Genomic DNA, 22,750 nt, shown 5'->3' with positions numbered 1-22,750 from the left:
GTTATCATTATACTACCAGCCGGACTTTGAGTCTTAGCACCATAAAAATGCATATAGAAGTAGCATTTGGAAGTCCACAGAAACAGGAGTGATTTTGTTGTTCTCAGGCTCTCCAGTTCTGTTGATTTAACTGTTTCAAAAAAGTCCAATAACTTGAGCTTTCATCCTATCCAGAGAAACCCTGTGAGCTCCATAATATATCTAGGCCCTTCCAGGAAGGAGAGGGGAGTCATAGGTATGGACTTTCTTTATCCATCATTTTTCTTCTCTAAATTCCTACTTCCTAACTGAGTTTCAAATGCTCTTAACAATTTTATTACTTGTACCTGCTGCCTTCTTCTTTCCTGGTGCCAAATGTGACCACAGCTTTTTCACCTTCATTTCCCAAAGCACTATTAATTTACAGTCATGTGCATCATAGCTTTATCAAAGATCTATAGACAGTGAAATACATTTACAGTCCTTTACAGAAAGCGTACAGATTCACACTATTTGTCTCCTAATGTGCATGAATACTTCCCACACAAGACCTCTTTTATTTGTTGAACATGTGTCTTGTTGAGGTCTGTCATAATGACATTATTCTGGACCCTTTTCTCACCCATACCATATTCTCTTAATAAAAAAACTCAAATTCAGTTTTCTTAATTGTGCCACAAAAAAAAAAAATAGCTCCCTATTTGAGTCAATCATCTTACCAATACACTAGCCCAAAAGGCCTTCTTTACCCACCCATATAAACCCATGAAACTCTTTGCCTAAACAAGCCAACAATAAAAAAGCAACAAACAGCATGAGAGAAATTCATATATTTCCCTGGAATAAACAAAAGTTGAGCTTCAAATTTAAAATGTTTTCCCATTAATGATCATACTGAAGGAAATAGAGTAGAATGAAGTGGATGTATGCAGACTACAAAAGTAGCAGACTTGAAATTAGAAGGCTAACAGTTTAGTCTAGATTTTTTCTTTATGAAACTGTGACATCAAATCATTAACCATTTTGAGCTTCATTTCACCATCTATGAAATAAATATATTTGTGTGATCTGTCACTTGCTGGTTTCATTGAACAAAAGCAAAAAGAAAACACTTGCCCAAAGAAGCTTGGTGTGAAATATTTAGAGATGCAAAATAAGTGTATAGTCAACATCTTAATGAAGGCTTCAATCTCTGACATTTAAAGGAGACATAGTCTTCCTAGTCAGATAATAGAAAAATGGGAATAAAACAGTAAAAACATCTGATACATGCTTCTAAAGCATGTGGAAGATACACACAACTCCAGTAAAATGATGCTACTCTAGTGGTGTCTAACTGATTTTCATCATTGCTGTCTCATTATATCAAAAGTATCTCAAATTTGATCACTTGGAGAAAGCAATGGCAACCCACTCCAGTACTCTTGCTTGGAAAATCCCATGGACGGAAGAGCCTGGTAGGCTGCAGTCCATGGGGTCGCACAGAGTCAGACATGAGTAAGCGACTTCACTTTCACTTTTCACTTTCATGCATTGGAGAAGGCAATGGCAACCCACTCCAGTACTCTTGCCTGGAGAATCCCAGGGACAGGAGCCTGGTGGGCTGCCGTCTATGGGGTCTCATAGAGTCCGACACGACTGAAATGACTTAGCAGCAGAAGCAGCAGCAGTGGTGTCTAGCTGATTTTCATCTTTTCTGTCTCATTATATCAAAAGTATCTCAAATTTGATCACTTGGAGGCCATTTTTCTTCAGTAAAAATTAAAACTTTGAAATGAAGCTAAAAAATAAGAGTTACATTTATAATTTAATACTATTAGCTAAACAGAAAACCAGAGGAGATATTTCACAAATCATTTAGGGAAAAAAGAAGTCCATACAGAAAAACTGGAAATACATTACTTTGAGAAGGCTTAAATTTTCTTAGACCTCTTATTTTAAAAAATAGAAAAATAAGGCCATGACTAAAAATATTTAATTGAACACACAGAATCTCCTTGTCCTGTAACTATATCCACAGACAGATAATGTCTCTGATCAAAACTCTGCCACACATAAGGTTTTTCCCAAAGCAAGTTTAATATCTTTGTTCCTCAAGCTGTAAATTAAGGGATTCATCATGGGGATCACATTCGTATAAAAGACAGAGGATATTTTCCCATCATCCGCCGACACAGAAGATGGTTTGAGATACACAAATGCACTTGATCCAAAGAACAGACAAACAGCAATGATGTGGGAACTGCAGGTGCTGAAGGCTTTGGACCTGCCCTCTGTGGAGCTGATGTGGAGGATGCTGGACAGGATGAGACCATAAGAGACAAAGATGGTGAGACTGGGCACAGTGATATTGATGCCTGACACAATGATAACTTCCAGCTCAATGATGTAGGTATTTGTGCAGGAGAGCTGGAGGAGAGGGTAGATGTCACACAAATAATGGTTGATGGTGTTTGCATCACAGAAGGTCAGTCTCAGCATGCATCCAATGAGGGTTGTTGCCTCAAAAAATGCCATCAGGTAGGAACCAAACATAAGGCTGAAACACACTTTAGGGGACATGGCAATGTTATACAACAGTGGGTTACAGATGGCCACATAGCGATCGTAGGCCATTGATGTCAGCACATAACTTTCAGAAATACCAAAAAAACACAAAAAGTAAAGCTGGGTCATGCACCCCATGTAGGAGATAGTCTTCTTCTCTGATATGACGTCGATCAGCATTTTAGGTGTAAAAACAGAAGAATAACAGAGATCTATGAAGGACAAATTAAAGAGGAAAAAGTACATAGGTGTGTGCAGGTGTGAACTCAGCCCAATTAGGATGATCAAGCTCAAATTTCCTATCACAGTGACCATATACATTACTAGAAACAGGAAAAACAGGGGGAGTTGAAGAATTGATTATCCCGCTAAAATGAACTGAGTCGTGAAAGAGTCATTCCGTGGAGCCATTCTTCTCTAAGGGGATCTGTGAAAACAAGGAGAAGGCTTACATAGAGGAAAAAGTGTTTCTCACATCTTCTCACATAAGTGACATATGTACTAGGAATGACTGTGGGTAGCCCAAACTAAACCCATAGTATTTACTTACCATTACCATGGAAATGAGTGACAAGAATTTCCTTTATAAATGCTTTATAAACTAAGTAGCAAAAAGCATCAAAATTTAGCCTTTTACCCAAAAAGATAATGGAAAAGAAGTTTGAACCAAGACAGAATTTTCATTCTCTCATCTCACCATTATTTCATTCACTTGGACCCTCTTCTTACTTCTCCTCTTCTTTTGGCAGCAACCCCCAAAGCCTGGCTTTTGTCTCTAGCGCAGATAGGAATTTACAGGGTAGGAACCAAGAATATTGCTTCTAATTAAAATAAATAAATAAATACATGGTTTAGGGAAAAAATGAAAAAAAGAAAAAGAAAAAGGAAGAAACACAACAGCAACCAAAGTCTAGGAAAGGTTAAGTTACTCCATATATCACAGAGTAAAAGCTATAAAAGTAGAAGAAAGGGTGTTCTATCCATGGAGAGGGAACTTACTAAGAAACTGTATCACCTGTATCCTTTAATATTTCTGAATATTCTCCACTCTCCCTTCAAACAGTTTTCTCTGCGAGATTCAGTTGAATCTCAGGACTGCACAAATAGGAAATGAACTGTCATATCTGAGTCTCAATCATGTCATATCTCAGTCTGCACCTTGGACAAAGAAAATATGAATATAAATGTAATTCGGAAACTCACTCTCTGAAGCCAGAATATCCCAGGCCTTTCTTCTTAGTGATTTTACCCCATGGTCCTGGAAGGGCAATTTCAGGTTCTCGGGCTTTGGTTTTATTTTTTCTAAGAAAATGTCACCTGTAAACAATTTCTGATATACCTTAGACATCTTTCAGAATTATAGATCATAATTTTGATTATGATTTTTGCCCTATCCAGCAGCAGAAAACAATAAATGGACTCTAAAATCATTTTTGGTGCATACTAAGTCACAGAAGATTTTAGTGTGCATGTAATGATACAACATGGAAGCAGCTTGTTCAGTCTCTTCCCTAGGGAACAGTTTCTACATATAATAGGGAACTAAGGGGTTTGTCTTTACAATCTGTCTTTAGTCCCTTATAGCTTCAATATTTTACACAATTTTATCCTTCACTATCAGGATAGTGCATCACCCAAGGAACAGCCAAAATTATCAACAATTTCTCATCAACAAGATTGCAGTAGAGCAAGTCCTAGAATCTCTTTCCCTGCATGAACACACTGACTCAAAAACAATTTATGTACAAAACAGTTAAAAGGATCCTGAACACTGTTCAATCATGATACTAATTACACCGAAGCTGTTAAGAAAATTCAAGATACGTCTTCCATATACCTATGGAGGTCCAAAACCACGTGACTGGGACAAAATCGCCATTTCACAGGTTCTCCCTGGGAAGAGAAAGAGATGCACAATACATCCAAAGCTCCAACTTTTCTAGGGGCCATCCAGAAGACTGTCTTCTGTTTAGCCTGTGTCAGAAAGAAGGACAGGCACAGGATATGGCATAATCTAGCTGGCTGAGATGAGAGAGAAGAGAGACAGCAGTTTATGCTAAAATTCTCTGTAGCCACCCACCTCACTTTGGTTTAACACAGCTAGAAGTAGAAAATACTTTTCCTACAGCTTCTCCTTATAAAGGAAAAGGTGCACTGTGTAGCCATTAATGCAATTTACCTAGGGGCTGCCAGAGGAATTGACTTTAATCTCCCATGTTAAGAGTCTAATGGGATCCTGACATTCTCCTGACTCCTGGGAGCTATTAAAAACTAGGAAAGTGGACTGCACTATCACAAGATTGAGAGGTCTGCCTTTCCTAACCAGGCTTATTAATAGGGTCAGCTCCAGTACAAGGCCAGTTCATGAGGATTAAAATAGTTTGCTATTTTTTTCTGTGTGCAGACATGAGTGCAGAAAGTCAAGGGAAAATAAAGAAAAGTTCAATTACATTAAAAAAAAAAAGAAACATTCCAAGAAAATGAGCATACAAATTGGACCTAAAGAAATGGAGATATATTACTTAAGTGACAGAGAATTCCTTTAACTGTCATAAAGATGTTTGATGTAGTCACTGAGCAATACATGAACAAAGTGTGACTTTTTTCTTCAAAGAGTACCAAACAGAAGTCATGAAGTCAAAAACATGATAATTGAACTGAAAAATTCAGTAAAAGATCAAAACCACAGACTAAACAGACAAAGCAAAGGATTATAGAATTTGGAAAAAAGGACAATTGAAACAATTCAGTAAATGGAGTGAATAGATAAAAGAATAAAAAATAATGCCAAAAGTCTAAGATTTATGGAATGTATTGTATCACATGACACACAGGCATTACAGGGATCACCAAAAGAGAAAAATGTGAGTAATAGTCTAAAAGATTTCCCAAAGAAAAACTAGCTGAAAAAAATTCCCAAATCTGTGCAAGGAACTGGACATCTCGAACCAGGAAACAAAAATATTCCAAATAAGATGATCCCAAAGAAATCCACTATAAGGGACATTATAATAAGTTATCAGAAGTCAAAGAAAGATTTTTATTGAAGTATATTTGATTTAAAATACTATGTCAATTTTAGGTGTACAACATAGTGATTCAATATTTTTGTAGCTTATAGTTCACTTAAAGCTATACAAAAATATTGGCTATATTCTTCATTGTATATCCTTCTTGTTTATATATTTTATATATAGGTCTATATATCTTAATGCCCTCCTCCTATATTTTCATTTACACCTTCCCTCTCCTCATTGCTAACCACCAGTTTGGTCTCTATATCTGTGAGAATGCTTCTGTTCTGTCATATTCATTTTTTTGTTGTATTTTTACATATTACACATATGACTAATAACATACCATACTGATCTTTGTGTTAGTTCCCTGAATATACTATTCTCTAGGACCAGATACATGACTGCAAATGGCAAAATTTCATTCTTTTTCATGACAAATATTATATATATATATAATTGGGCCATTAAATGTATGTGTATGATGTATATATATACATATATATATATATGTATATATATATATAATTAATCTGTTGATACACATTTAGATGGCTTTCACATCTTTGCTATAGAAAATAATGCTGCTGTGAACACTGGTCACATGTATTTTTTCACATTACTGGTTTTGTTTTCTTCAGATATATACTTATTGTTAGCTCATAAGGCAGTTTTATTTTTAGTTTTGTGATGAACCTCTGTACCTTTTTCCAAGGGCTTCCCTGGGGGCTCAGAAGGTAAAGAATCTACCCGTAACGCAGGAGACCTGGGTTCAATCCCTGGTTCAAGAAGATCCCCTGGAGAAGGGAATGGCTACCCACACCAGTACTCTTGCCTGGAGAATCCCAGAGACAGAGGATCCTGGCTGGCTACAGTCTATAAGGTCGCAAAAAGTCAGACACGACTGAAGCAACTTAGCACATAAGCATATTAGGTCCATATACGTTTCTGAACATTATATTCTCTTCTTGCATTGATCCTTTTAATGTCCTCTTTGTCTTTTACTATTGACTTTGTTGTAATGACTTCTTTGTGTGATATGGGTATTGAATTCCCCGATTTCTTTTTTTCCACTTGACTTAAATATCTTTTACTCTCCCTCATTTTAGTCTGTGTGTCTCTTTAGATCTGAAGTGAATCTCTTGTAGGCAGAGAAGGCTCTTTTTTTGTTTTTTTGATTTGTTTTTTTTTTAATCCATTTAGCCACCTTACGTCCTCCTATTGGAGCATTTAGTCTACTGACACTTAAATATGTATCTACTTACTATCTTTTGTTATTTGTTTTCTGGATGTTTCTGAGTGTCTTCTCTGTTTTTTTTCTACTGATCTCTTCCATTGTGGTTTGATGATTTCTGTAGTGTTATGCTTGTGCTTCTTTCTCTCTAGGTTTATAATATCTACTAAAGGTTGTTTATTAGGATTACCACCTATATCTATAAACACTCATTTTAAATGCTAGTAATTTAAGTTCAAACAAATTCTAGTATATTTACATTTTTACTTGCTTCCCCCACATTTTGGGTTTTAGATGTTGTATTTTACATTTTCATGTCCATCCCATTTGTTGTAGTTATGACTGAATTTATAATTTTCACCTTTATATGGAGGTTGATATCTATCTACAATATTATATAAGTTTCAAGTATATCTACAATATTATATCAGTTTCAGGTATACCCCAGAGTGATTCAAATTTTAAAGATTATATTTTTTTATATTTATTATACAACATTGTTATTGTCCCTGTGTGTACAGGATAGTCTTATAGCTTGTTTACTTTATATATAAAAGCTAAATCTCTTAGAGATAAGAAAGCCTTCCTCTGTGATCAATGCAAAGAAATAGAGGAAAACAACAGAATGGGAAAGACTAGAGATTTCTTCAAAAAAATTGGAGATACCATGGGAACATTTCATGCAAAGATGGGCTCAATAAAGGACAGAAATGGTATGGATCTTACAGAAGCAGAAGATATTAAGAAGAGGTGGCAAGAATACACAGAAGAACTGTACAAAAAAGATTGTCATAACCAAGATAATCATGATGGTGTGATCAATTACCTAGAGCCAGACATCCCGGAATGTGAAGTCAAGTGGGCCTCAGAAAGTATCACTATGAACAAAACTAGTGGAGATGATGGAATTCCAGTTGAGCTATTTCAAATCCTAAGAGTTGATGCTGTGAAAGTGCTGCACTCAATATGCAAGCAAATTTGGAAAACTCAGCAGTGGTCACAGGACTGGAAAAGGTCAGTTTTCATTCCAATCCCAAAGAAAGGCAATGCCAAAGAATGCTCAAACTACCACACAATTGCACTCATCTCACATGCTAGTAAAGTAATGCTCAAAATTCTCCAAGCCAGGCTTCAACAATATGTGAACCATGAACTTCCAGACGTTTCAAGCTGGTTTTAGAAAAGGCAGAGGAACCAGAGATCAAATTGCCAACATCCGCTGGATCATCAAAAAACAAGAGAGTTCCAGAGAAAACATCTATTTCTGCTTTATTGACTATGCCAAAGCCTTTGACTGTGTGGATCACAATAAACTGTGGAAAATTCTGAAAGAGATGGGAATACCAGACCACCTGACTTGCCTGTTGAGAAACCTATATGCAGGTCAGGAAGCAACAGGTAGAACTGGACATGGAACAACAAACTGGTTCAAAATAGGAAAAGGAATATGTCAAGGCTGTATATTGTCACCATGCTTATTTAACTTCTATGCAGAGTACATCATGAGAAATGCTGGGCTGGAAGAAGCACAAGCTAGAATCAAGATTGCCGGGAGAAATATCAATAACCTCAGATATGCAGATGACACTACCCTTATGGCAGAAACTGAAGAGGCACTAAAAAGCCTCTTGATGAAAGTGAAAGAGGAGAGTGAAAAAGTTGGCTTAAAGCTCAACATTCAGAAAACAAAGATCATGGGATCTGGTCCCATCACTTCATGGGAAATAGATGGGGAAACAGTGGAAACAGTGTCAGACTTATTTTGGGGGGGGGGGGAGTCCAAAATCGCTGCAGATGGTGATTGCAGCCAGGAAATTAAAAGATGCTTACTCCTTGGAAGAAAAGTTATGACCAACCTAGATAGCATATTACAAACCAGAGACATTATTTGGCCAACAAAGGTCGGTCTAGTCAAGGCTATGGTTTTTCCAGTGGTCATGTATGGATGTGAGAGTTGGACTGTGAAGAAAGCTGAGCGCTGAAGAATTGATGCTTTTGAACTGTGATGTTGGAGAAGACTCTTGAGAGTCCCTTGGACTGCAAGGAGATCCAACTAGTCCATCCTAAAGGAGATCAGTCCTGGGTGTTCATTGGAAGGACTGATGCTAAAGCTGAAACTCCAATATTTTGGCCACCTCATGTGAAGAGTTGACTCATTGGAAAAGACCCTGATGCTGGGAGGGATTGGGGGAAGGAGGAGAAGGGGACGACCCAGGATGAGATGGCTGGATGGCATCACGGATTGATGGACATGAGTTTGGGTAAACTCCTGGAGTTGGTGATGGACAGAGAGGCCTGACATGCTGAGACTGATGGGGTCGTGAAGAGTCAGATATGACTGAACGACTGAAATGAACTATATATCTTAGTTCCCTACCCTTTTCTTGCCCCTCTCTCTTAATTCCTAATTGATAACCATTAGTTTGTTTGCTATATCTGTGAGTCTAATTCATTTTTATATTTACTAGTTTATTGTATTTTTTAGATTTAAATATAAATGATATTATGTAGTGTCTATCTTTCTCAGTGACTTATTTCATTTAGTATAATATCCTCCAAGTCCATTCATTTATTGCTAATGGCAATAAACTTCATTCTTTTTAACAAACAGCTGAGCAGTATTCTATTGTGTGTATTTACCACATCTTTATTCATTTGCCCCTTCATGGACATTAGGTTTCTTCCATATCTTGGGTGATTTTACAATTTTCATTTTTAACCACTATATTAGCTTAAAGTGGTTGGTCCACAGTCTTTACTATATACTTGCCTTTACCAATAGAATTTTCCCTTCCTCTAATTTCTTATTCTTCTTGTAGTCTTTTTCAATAATGAAGACTTTTTTGTGCAATAAAGTTTTATTAAAGTATAAAGGAGATAGAGAAAACTTCTGACATAGGCATCAGAAGGGGGTAGAAAGAGTACCCACTTGTTAGTGTTAGCAATGAAGTTATATACTCTCCAGTATTTCTTCTATAGTTGGCTTAGTATTGGTGAACCCTTTTAGTGTTTGCTATTGGAGATGCTTTTTATTTTCACTTCAATTCTGAATGATAGTCTTGGCTTGGAAGAGTATTCTAGGCTGCAGGGTTTTTTGGTTTCTTTTTGTTTTTGTTTTTCCCTTCAGCACTTTAAATATTGTGCTAATCCCTTCTGCCCTGCAGAAGCCCTTCGGAAAAATCAACTTATAATAAATTTATGTGGGTTACCTCAAATGAGATTATTTGTTTTCCTATTGCTGCCTTTAAAATTCTATTTTGATCTTTAACTTTTGCCACTTTAATTATGATATACCATAGTGTATTTCACTTTGGGTTCGTCTTGTTTGAGACCCTCCATAATTCCCAAACCTGGATAGCTGTTTCCTTCAAGTGTTTAGCCAAAACTTCATTAAATACATCTTTTACATTTTCTCTTTTTTCCTGCTGCTTCCACTAAAACATGAATGTTAATAAGCTTGATGTTGTCACAGAAGTCCATTAAACTACTCATATTTTTTAAATTTGTTTTTCTTTTTTGCTATTCTCATTGCATGATTTCCATGATTCTGTCATCTATATCACTTAAGCATTCCTCTTTATCACTAAAATGCTGCTAATTCCCGCTAGTGTATTTTTCACTACAGTTATTGTATACTTGAGCTATAACTCTTTTTTTCCAGTTCCTTGATAAAATACTCATGGTGTTCATCTATTATTTCCCCTGGTTTCATTAGCATTCTTACTACTATTGCTTTGAATTCTTTTTTTTTTTTTTTACTTTATTTTACTTTACAATACAGTATTGCTTTGAATTCTTTATCAGGTAAATTAGTTATCTACTTTTCATTAGGGTTTTAATCAAGATTTTACTTGTTCTCATTATTTGGTCTGAAACAAATTCTTATAACTTCTGATTTTTCTTAATGTTTTCTGTCTGTCTGACATTAGGTAAAGCAATTACATATTCCAATCTTGAACGTGGTTTCTTGTTATGGGAGTGTCCCTATGAAGTCTATATATGTCCAATGGCTTTGGTGGTAGAACTGGATCTGAAGTGATCATGGACCGTGTCTTCTCCTGGGATGTGATGGCAGCCACTGCATTGGTGGGATGTAGGGCTGGAGTTGAGGGGACCAGAACAAGAGCCAGGTGTGAGCAAGGGCTTCTCTGTTCCCAATGGCTTTCACCACCTTATCAGGGGTAGGTGTGTGGCCTGAGGAGCTGGAATAAGAGCCTTGACAAAGTGGATTTCTCCTGTATGTGATGGCAATTTCTGAATTATTCTAGGCCATGATCAAGGTATCAGAGCTTGGGGTTGCACTTCTCAGCTGGTTTTGTGTGCTAAAGGCTTTCTTGGTGGCTCAGTGGTAAAAAAAAAAAAAAAAAAATCTACCAGGGGCAGGAGACCCAGGTTTGACTCCTGGGTCAGGAAGGTTCTCTGAAGCAGGAAATGGCAACCCGCTCCAGTACTCTTGCCTGGGAAATCCCATGAATAGAGGAGCCTTGTGGGCTACAGTCCATGGGGTCACAAAAGAGTCGGACACAACTTAACAACTAATATCAACAACCTCACCTCAGTTAGTGTTTGGATAGTGGTGAGGGTGCCACAGCACAGAGCTGACCCTGCCCCCTCCCAAAATTGACAAGGATGTGCACTCTGGTGATAGTGTTCTCTTCCCTGGACCCAACTTCACTCCTCCTGGAGTGCCTGCAGAGACATATGAGTTGACAGTGGTTCAGTTGCAGGCTCAGTGCCCAAGTCACCTCCCATTCCTCCAAGTGTGCACACTTTTATTAGCGATGGTATCCATCCTCCCCTTTAGTGGGAAGCACCCATAGGAGCATGAGAGGCTGGGGCAGGAGCTCATTAGGGCTGGGTAGAGGGGATGCTGGGGTGGTCCTGGCCAGCTGGATGGAGTCCCAGGCAGTTTTCAATCTTCTGCCTCCCTGCTGTGACTGGGAGTGAGCAGGTCTGGCACATGCTCTTCAAAAGCAGGGTCTCAGTTACTTGCAGCATTCAGGTAAATCTCCACTGGTTTTCAAGCCAGAAAGGGTGCTTATTTCCTGTTGTTAAACCCCAGGGCTGGTGTGCCTAAAATCTAGCCCCAAATCCTTACTCCTGCAGGAGGATTCCCCAGCCTGTGATATCCCTTCCTCTTCTCTATCCCAGGTGAGAAGTACAGGTCCCAACCATATCGTTTCTCTCCCCTTCCTGGCAGACTCCATAGGATCATTCTTTACAACCTTGGTTGTAGAACAGCTGTTCTGCTCTTGCCCACATGGATTTCAGCAAGAGTTTCTCCATATTGTGATGTGTTCCTGAGGAGGGGTGAGCTTAGCATTCTACCAACCTGCTATCTAGAATGCCCTCCTCATTTTTGTAGTTTAGATTGTTATAGGCCTTCTCTGTGCAGAGGATCAGGTTTAGGTAAAAAATTTAAATTCTCTGGTCTTTTTAAACCTGTATCATTCCAGATACATATACAAAGATCTTCTCATTGTCTCTGTATATGCTTCTTACTTTACAAAAGTCCTAGTCTTTAATGTCTGGTTCCAAGAAGAAAAACAGGATGGGAGGGAAAAAGGGTACAGGCCTTTAAATTCCCTGGAAGTCACTTCAACTGGATCAGGAGGGGATTATAGCCAGGGTGGGGAGATGCACCAACAGTGATTGCTCCCCCTGTGTCTACAGGTCTGGTTTAGAAGCAACAATCAGTAATCAGAGTATAGACACTGGATATTGGAGGGGAAATGTCCTACTATCTGACCTTCAGTTCCATAAGCATTGTAGAAGCCTCTCCCGGACATGTGCATGCCTGACATCCATGGAAAATATTTACATTAACCCGTGACACATCATATTAAGGCTTTTATAGGTTGCAATTTTGCCTTTAAAAAATTAAAAATGCAACATCTTTTCCAGTATACACAGTGCAAAACTATGTGTATCCACCAAGTATTTCTTTCAAGATGTCATTAAACTGCCAGTTGCACTTTGAGGTTGAGTAATTTAAAATCTGTATGGAAGTAGCATATGAAACGCCACAGAAAAAAACTGTTAAAAATCAAATAACTTAAGCTGATAGCCTATTCAGAGAAACACTGTGAGCTCAATAGTATTTCTAGGGCCTTATTGAAAGGAGAGCAGAGTCACAGGTAGGGGCTTTGAAATCCATCAATTTACTCTCTAAATTCCTTCTTCCTAATGTGAATTTCAAATGCTCTTAACTATTTTATCACCTGTAGCTGCCCTCTTTCTCCCTGGTTCCAAATGTGGCCACAGCTTTTTCACCATTTCCCAATTCCCTACTACTTTACTGTCATGTACATTATAACTTTCTCAAAGGTTTATACACTGTGAAATACATATACAGTCCAGCATCGAAGAATACAATATCAGAATAAAATCTGTTTCCTAAGCCTTATGACCACTTCCCACACAGCGACCTCATTTCCTGGCCATGTGTCTTGTAGAAGTCTGTCTTCATGATGTGATTCTGGACTCCTTTCTTTACCACATCCTGTTCTCTTAAAAAAAAAAATTCAAATACCTGAAATTCAATTTTCTTAATTTTAGACCCACACAAAATGCCCTCCTATTTGAGTCAATCATTTCATTAATGTGAGGGCTAAGTCATTTAGTTGTGTCTGACTTTGCGACCCTATGGACTGTAGACTTCCAGGCTCCTCTGTCCATGGGATTCTCCAGGTAAGAATACTGGAGTGGGTTGTCTTGCCCTCCCCCAGGGGATCTTCCAGACCCGGAGATCAAACCCACATCTCTTACGTCTCCTGCATTGGCAGGCAGTTTCCTCATCATAGGGCCACCTGGGAAAACCCATCTCACCAAAATACTCTTCCAAAAACCTTCGTTTTCCACCCAAAGAAAACCATGAAACACTTTGCCTAAATAAGCAAACAAACAACAAAAAAGCAGCATGCACCATGAGAGAAATTCTTACATCCCCTGGAATAAACAACAGTTAAGCTTCAGATATTCCGGGAGTTGGTGATGGACAGGGAGGCCTGGCGTGCTGTGATTCATAGGGTCGCAAAGAGTCGGACACAACTGAGCGACTGAACTGAACTGAACTGAAGCTTCAGATTAAAAATATTTTCTCATTAATGATCATAACGAAACAAATAGAATAGAACGAGGAAGATGTAAGTAGACTACAGAAGTAGCAGACTTGAAATTAGAAGGCTAACTGTTTAGTCTAGATTTTTTTTCTTTATGAACCTGTGACATTTAAACATCAACCACTCTGATTTTCATTTTACTTTCGATGAAAAAATATATTTAGATGATCTGTCATTTGCTGAGTTCATTGTACAAACATAAAGAGAACACTCTGGCCTAAAGAAGTTTGATGTAAAATACTTACCAGATACAAAATAAATTACAGTCACAGCCTTTATGGAAACTTAAATTTCTGACATTTAAAGGCGACAGACTTCCAGGTCAGAGAATGGAAAGATGGGTGTAGAAACAGAATATCTGATGCATGCTCCTAACAGCAGGTGGCAAATAAGCACAACTCCAGTGAAACAATGTTACTTTAGTCTTATCTAGCTGATTTTCATCATTGGTCTGTCATTTTATGACACCTCTCAAATTTGATCACTTGGGGACCATTTTCCTTTTCAGGAAAAACTGAAAGTGTGAAATGACAATAAAAATAACAGAGATACTACATTATTTTATTTAAAATTACTAGTAAGAAGGAAAACTGCAGCAGATCTCATGCAAATGATTAGGGGAAAAGAAGTACCAGACATAAAAACCAGAAATAAATTATTGAGGGAAGGCTCAAATATTCCTTAATTCATGTTTTTTAAAAAGGAGAGAAATAAGATTCTAACTATAAATATTTAAATAAACACACAGAATCTCCTTGTCTTCTAACTACACGCACAGACAGATAATGTTTCTGATAAAAACTTCACCATCCTCAGGGTTTTTCTCAGAGCAAGTTTAACATCTTTGTTCCTTAAGGGGACAATAAATTAAGGGGTTCATCATGGGAACCACACTGGTGTAAAAGACAGAAGAGACTTTTCCCTTATTCATGGGCATAGAAGATGGCTTGAGGTACACAAATGCACTTGATCCAAAGGACAAAGAAACAGCAAAGATGTGGGAACTGCAGGTGCTAAAGGCTTTAGACCTGCCCTCTGCGGACTTGATGTGAAGGATGTTGGAGAGAATGAGGCCATAAGAGACAGGATGGTGAGACTGCACACAATGATGTTGATTCCTGACACGATGATAATTTCCAGCTCAAGGATGCAGGTACTTGTGTAGGAGAGCTGGAGCAGAGGGCAGATGTCACATAAATAATGGTTGATAGTGTTTGCATCACAGAAGGTCAGACTCAGCACATATCCAGTGTGAACCATGGCACCAGAAAATGCCATCAAGTAAGAATCAAGCATAAGCCTTGAACACATTTTAGGGGGCATGGCAATGTTACACAACAGTGGGTTACAGATGGCCACATAGTCATCACAGGCCATTGATGTCAACACATAGCATTCAGAAATACCAAAAAATGAAGAAATAAAGCTGGGTCATGTATCCCATGTAGGAGATAATCTTCTTTGATATGATGTTGATCAGCATTTTAGGTGTAAAAACAGAAGAATAACAGAGATCTATGAAGGACAAATTAAAGAGGAAAAAGAACATAGGGATATGCAGGTGTGAACTCAGCCCTTAGGATGATCAAGTTCAAATTTCCCATCACAGTGACCGTATACATTACTAGAAACAGGAAAAACAGGGGAGTTGAAGAACTGATTGGCCTGTTAATCCCACTAAAATGGACTGAGTCATGAAAGTCATTCCCTAGAGCCATTCTTCTCTAAAGGGATCTGTGAAAACAGGGGAGAAGGCTTACATAAAGAAAAAAGAGTATTTCTCACATCTCCTCACATAAAGTGATGTATGTGCTGGGATAGCCCAAACTGGACCCATAGAATTTACTTACCATTACTATGGAAATGAGTGGCATAAAATTCCCTTATACATGCTTTACAAACTAAGGAGCAAAAAGCATCAAAATTTAGCCTTTTATCCAAAAAGATAATGGTGACTCAGGGGTAAAGAATCCGCCTGCAATGCAGGAGACACAGGAGAGGCAGGTTTGAGCCATGGGTTGGGAAGATTCCCTGGAGGGAGAATCCTATGGACAGAGGAGTCTGGCGGACTACAGTCCATAGGGCTGCAAAGAGTCGGACACGACTGAGCAACTGAACAACAGTGGAAAAGAAGTGTGAGCCAGAACAGTTTTCCTTTTCTCATCTCACCATTATTTCATTCACTTGGACCCTCTCCTCACCTCTCCTCTTCTTTTGGCAGCAACCCCCAAAGCCTGGTTTTTCCCTCTAGTGTACCTAAGACTATACAGGGTAGGAACCAAGAATATTGCTTCCAATTTATTTATTTTTTCAAGGGCAAGAGGAACTAAAGTCTAGGACAGCTTAAGCTGTTCCGTATCAGTTCAGTCACTCAGTCATGTCTGACTCTTTGCGACCCCATGGACTGCAGCATGCCAAGCCTCCCTGTCCATCACCAACTCCCGGAGCCTACTCAAACTCATGTCCATTGAGTTGGTGATGCCAACAAACCATCTCATCCTCTCTCGTCCCCTTCTACTCCCATCTTCAATCTTTCCCAGCATCAGGGTCTTTTCCAATGAGTCAGTTCTTCACATCAGGTGTCCAAAGTATTGAAGTTTCAGCTTCAACCTCAGCCCTTCCATTATATCACAGAATAAAGGCTTAAAAGTAGAAGAAAGAGAGTTCCATCCATGTAGAGGGAACCTACTAAGAAACTGCATCTCTAGTGTCTGTAAATGATTCTAAACATTCCCTGCTCTTCCCTCAAAAAGATTTCTCTTCAAGATTCAGTTGAATCTCTGACTACACAAATAGGAACTGAACTGTCATATCTTAGGTTTTCAGTCTCCATCTAAAACAAGGAAAACACAGATATAAATGGAATTCAGAAACTTACCCTCTTAAGGCAGAATATCCCAGGGCTTTCTTCTTGTTTCTACTCCATAGCCCTGGAAGGGCAATTTCAGATTCTGAGGATTTGGTTCATTGATTCAAAGAAAATGAAATCTGTGACTAATTTTTTATGTGCCCTAGAATTCTTTCAGAATTGGAGATCATAATTTTGATTATGATTTTCAGTCTTATCAAGAAGCAAAAAATAAATAAATAAATGGTCACTATTGTTATCACTTTGGCCACATAGGAAGTCAGTTCAGTTCAGTTCAGTCATTCAGTCATGTCTGACTCCTTGTGACCCCATGGACAACAGCACGCCAGGCTTTCCTGTCCATCACCAACTCCCAAAGCTTACTCAAACTCATGTCCAACGAATTGGTGATGCCATCCAACCTGCTCATCTTCTGTTGTCCCCTTCTCCTCCCACCTTCAGTTTCCCCAGCATCACGGCCTTTGCCAATGAGTCAGTTCTTTACATCAGATAGCCAAAGTACTGAAGTTTCAGCTTCAGCATCAGTCCTTCCAATGAATATTCAGGACTGATTTCCTTTAAGATGGACTGGTTGGATCTTCTTGCAGTCCAAGGGACTCTCAAGAGTCTTCTCCAATACCACAGTTCAAAAGCATCAGTTCTTCGGTGCTCAGCTTTCTTTAGAGTCCAGCTCTCACATCCATACATGGCTATGGGAAAAACCATAGATTTGACTAGACGGACCTCTGTTGACAAAGTATTGTCTTTGCTTTTTAATATGCTGTCTAGGTTGTCATAGCTTTTCCTCTAAGAAACAAGCATCTTTTGATTTCATGGCTGCAGTCACCATCTACAGTGATTTTGGAGCCCCCCAAAATAAAGTCTGTCACTGTTTCCATTGTTCCCCCATCTATTTGCCATGAAGTGATGGGACCAGATGCCATGATCTTAGTTTTCTGAATGTTGAGCTTTAAGCCAACATTTTCATTCTCAATTTTCAGTTTCATCAACAGGCTCTTTAGTTCTTCTCTTTATGCCATAAATGTGGTGTCATCTGCATATCTGAGGTTATTGAAGTCACAGAGGATTTTATGTGAGTGCAATGATATAATATACTCCAATATAGATATGGCAACTTGTTCTGTCTATTCTTCAAGGAACAGTTTCTATGTGTAATAGGGAACTAAGGGGAGTTACATATAGACTCAATACTTTACTCAAGTTTTCCCTTTCCTGTAGGGATTGTTCATCCTCCAAGGAACAGCCAAAATTAATGACCATTTCCCATCAGCAAGATGGCAGAAGAGCAAGCCCTACAATCTCCTTCCCTGCATGAACACACTGATTCAAACAATTTATGTACAGATTCCCTCTGTAAAAAATCAAAAATTTAGTTAAAAGGATCCTGCACACACTTCAAGCATGACACAAGTCATGTTGAAGCTGTTAAGAAAATTCAAGGTACGTCTTGCCATGTACCTATGGTGATCCAAAACCATGTGATTGAGACAAAATTCCCCAGTTCCTAGATTCTCCCTGGGGATAGAAAGAGATGCACAATATATCCAAAGCTCCAACTTTTCTAGGGGCCATCCAGAACACTGGCCTCTGTATAGTCTGTGTGAGAAAGCTGAAGTGATATGGGATATGGAATAATTTATGTGCCTGAGGTGAGAGAGAAGAGAGATAGCAGTTTGAGTTGCTGCTGCTGCTGCTGCTGCTGCTGTTGCTGATGCTGCTGCTAAGTCACTTCTGTCGTGTCTGACTCTGTGCAATCCCAGAGACAGCAGCCCATCAGGCTCCCCTGTCCCTGGGATTCTCCAGGCAAGAACACTGGAGTGGGTTGTCATTTCCCTCTCCAATGCATGAAAGTGAAAAGTGAAAATGAAGTCACTCAGTCCTGTCCAACTCTTCACAACCCCATGGACTGCAGCCTACCAAGCTCCTCAGCCCGTGGGATTCTCCAGGCAAGAGTACTGGACTGGGTTACCATTGCCTTCTCCAGTTTGAGCTAAAATTCACTATAGCCACATTGGCTTAACATTGCTAGTATAGAAAATAGTTTTCTTATAGCTTCTCTTTGATAAAGGAAAAGGTACACTGTTCAACCGACGACCCAGCTGATCTGAGAGCTGCCAGAGGAAATGACTAATCTCCTGTGTTAAGGATCAATGGGATCCTGACATTCTCCAGAGGCCTGGAGCTACTAAAAACAAAGAAGCAAGTTATACTATCACAAGGTTGAGAGGTCTGCTTTCTCTAGCCAAGTCTATTGAGAGGGTCAGATCCTTTACAAGGCTCACTTCAGTTCAGTTCACTCGCTCAGTCGTGTATGACTCCTTGTGACTCCATGAACCATAACATGCCAGGCCTCCCTGTCCATCACCAACTCCCGGAGTTTACCCAAACTCATGTCCATTGAGTCGGTGATGCCATCCTACCATCTCATCCTCTGACATCCCCTGTCCTCCTCACCTCAATATTTCCCAGCATCAGGTTCTTTTCAAATGAGTCTGCTCTTCGCATCAGGTGGCCAAAGTATTGCAGTTTCAGCTTCATCATCAGTCCTTCAGATGAACACCCAGGACTGATCTCCTTTAGGATGAACTGGTTGGATTTCCTTGCAGTCCAAGGGACTCTCAAGAGTCTTCTCCAACACCACAGTTCAAAAGTATCAATTCTTCGGCTCTCAGCTTTCTTCACAGTCCAAATCTCACATCCCTACATGACCACTGGAAAAAACATAGCCTTGACTAGACGGACCTTAGTCAGCAAAGTAATGTCTCTGCTTTTGAATGTGCTATCTAGGTTGGTCATAACTTTTCTACCAAGAAGGAAGCGTCTTTTAATTTCATGGCTGCAATCACCTTCTGCTGTGATTTTGGAGCCCAAAAATATAAAGTCAGCCACTGTTTCCACTGTTTCTCCATACATTTGCTGTGAAGTGATGGGACCAGATGCCATGATCTTCATTTTCTGAATGTTGAGCTTTAAGCCAACTTTTTCACTCTCCTCTTTCACTTTCATCAAGGGGTTCTTTAGTTCTTCAATTTCTGCCATAAGGGTAATGTCATCTGCATATCTGAGGTTATTGATATTTCTCCCAGCAATCTTGATTCCAGCTTGTGTGTCTTCCAGCCCAGCGTTTCTCATGATGTACTCTGCATAGAAGTTAAATAAGCAGGGCAACAGTATACAGCCTTGATATACTCCGTTTCCAATTTGGAACCAGTCTGTTGTTCCATGTCCAGTTCTAACTGTTGCTTCCTGACCTGCATATAGGTTTGTCAAGAGGCAGGTCAGGTGGTCTGGTATTCCCATCTCTTTCAGAATTTCCCATAGTTTATTGTGATCCATACAGTCAAAGGCTTTGGCATAGTCAATAAAGCAGAAATAGATGTTTTTTTCTGGAACTCTCTTGTTTTTTGATGATCCAGCGGATGTTGGCAATTTGATCTCTAGTTCCTCTGTGTTTTCTAAAACCAGCTGGAAGTTCACCGTTCACATATTGCTGAAGCCTGGCTTGGAGAATTTTGAGCATTACTTTACTAGCGTGTGAGATGAGTGCAATTGTGTGGTAGTTTGAGCATTCTTTGGCATTGCCTTTCTTTGGAAGTGGAATGAAAACTGACCTTTTCCAGTCCTGTGATCACTGCTGAGTTTTCCAAATTTTCTGGCATGTTGAGTGCAGCACTTTCACAGCCACACAGGCAATCCATGGATCACCAAAGGAGAAAACACAAGTGATGATCTAAAAGATTTCTCAAAGAAAAACTGGCTGAAAAAAATCCTCAAGTCTGTGCAAGCAACAGGACATTCAGAACCAGGAAACAAAAACATCCAAAATAAGATGATCCCAAAGAAATCCACCACAAAGCACATTACACTAAAGTTAACAGAAGTCGAAGAAAGAGCTTTTTCTTCAAGTATAGTTGATTTACAATCTCATGTTAGTTTCAGGTGTACAATATAGAGATTCAATATTTTTATACATTAAACTTCATTTAAATCTTTATGAAAATGTTGACTATATTATCCATCTATATAATACACTTTGTTGTTTATTTATTTTATACATACTGTTCTGTATCTTTCAATCCCCTATATTTCCCTTCCCTTTCCTCACTGGTAACCACTAATTTGGTCTCTATATCTGTGAAAATGTTTCTATTCTGTAATATATATTTTTTTTCTTTTCATATTTCACATATAACTGATAACATATAGCATTGATCTTTGCATTATTTCACTGAACATACTATTCTGTATGGTCAACTACATAATTGCAAACAGCAGAATTACATTCTTTTTCATGACATATATATAACTCAGCCATTACGTGTATATGTGTATGTATGTATAATTCATCTGTTGATGGACACTTAGGTGACTGCCACATCTATACTATTAAAAATAATGCTGCTATGAACACTGGTTTCATGTATTTTTTCATATTATTGTTTTCATTTTCTTCAGATATGTACCAATTGTTGGATCATATAGAAGTTTTTATTTAGTTTTTTGAAGAACCTCTATAATTTTTTTCCATAGTGGTTGCACCCGTTTGCATTCCCAGAATTGTGTTAAGGTTTTCTTTTCTCCACATGCTTGCCAATTTTTGTTATTTGTGTTATTATTCATGATAGCCATTTTAACAAGTGTGAGGTGATAATCTCATTATTATTTTGACTTACATTTCTCTGTAGCTCAGCTGGTAAAGAATCTGCCTGTAATGCAGGAGACCCCAGTTCAATTTCTGGTTAAGAAGATTCCCTGGAGAAGGGATAGTCAACCCATTCCAGTATTCTTGGGCTTCTCTGGTGGCTCAGATGTTAAAGAATCCACCTGCAATGTGGGAGACCTGGGTTTGATCCCTGGGTTAGGAAGATCCCCTGGAGAAGGTCATGGCAACCCACTCTAGTATTCTTGCCAGGAGAATCCCCATGGACAGAGAAGCCTGGTGGGCTATAGTCCATGGGTCTCAAAGAGTCAAACATGACTGAGCAAATAAGCACAGCACAGCATTCCACTGTGCACATATACCACATCTTTTTTATAAACTCAGTTCTTGCTGGCCACTTTGGTTGCTTTGATTTCTTGGCATAATCTCACATTTTTCACCCTGGAGTCTCAGACGGTAAAGCGTCTGTCTACAATGTGGGAGACATTGGGGAAGGAAATGGCAATCCACTCCAGTACTATTGCCTGGAAAATCCCATGGACAGAGGAGCCTGGTAGGCTACAGTCCATGGGGTCACAGAGAGTCAGACACAACTGAGCGACTTCACTTTACTAGCTTATTTAAGTGGTTTATCAACAGCATTTACCATATATTTGCCTTAACCAGTGGAATTTTCTCTTCCTATATTTCCTAATATTCTTTTAGTCTTTTCTTTTTCAATAAAGTGTTTCTTTTTCAATAAAGAAGACATCTTAACATTTCTTATATGGTTGGTTTAGTACTTATATGGTTGGTTTAGTACAAAACGCTCCTAGGTTTTGCTTGTTGGAGATGCTTTTTTATTTCTTGTTCAATGCTGAATGATAGCTTGGCTTGGAAGAGTATCTTAGGCTATAGCTTTTTACTTTCAGCACTTTAAATATATTATGCTACTTCCTCTGGCCTGCAAAGTTTCTTCAGAATAATCAGCTTATAATAGATTTATGTGGATTCCCTCATAAGAAATTCCTTATTTTTCTATTGCTACCTTTAATATTCTACTGTGATATTAAATTTTGCCATTTTAAATATAATATGTATTGGTTTGGCTCTCTTTGGGTTTATCTTATTTGAGACTCTCTGTACTTCCCAAATCTAGATATCTGTTTCCTTCTTCAGGTTCAGCAAGTGTTTAGGCATAATTTAATAAAATACCTTTTTTTTTTTTTTTACCACTTTCTTGCTCTCTTCTGCTGCTGGGTCCACTAGAATACAAATGTTAGTCAACTTGATGTTGTCACAGAGCTCCCTTAAACTACTCATATTTTTAAATTTTATTTGCATTTT

At 38.6% G+C, this 22,750-nt stretch overlaps 2 pseudogenes; both read right to left on the bottom strand.

Moving 5' to 3' along the window:
* Positions 1 to 2,016: 2,016 nt before the first annotated feature.
* Positions 2,017 to 2,937, bottom strand: LOC138082857 (olfactory receptor 8B3-like; annotated as a pseudogene).
* Positions 2,938 to 14,657: 11,720 nt separating this feature from the next.
* On the bottom strand, positions 14,658 to 15,600 carry LOC138083476 (olfactory receptor 8B3-like; annotated as a pseudogene).
* Positions 15,601 to 22,750: the final 7,150 nt, after the last annotated feature.

The sequence above is a fragment of the Capricornis sumatraensis genome, chromosome 8, assembly GCF_032405125.1.
Source record: "Capricornis sumatraensis isolate serow.1 chromosome 8, serow.2, whole genome shotgun sequence".
Taxonomy (NCBI): Eukaryota; Metazoa; Chordata; class Mammalia; order Artiodactyla; family Bovidae; genus Capricornis; species Capricornis sumatraensis.
The sequence above is the reverse complement of the archived record's forward strand: the minus strand, read 5'-3'. Positions and strand labels throughout refer to the sequence as shown.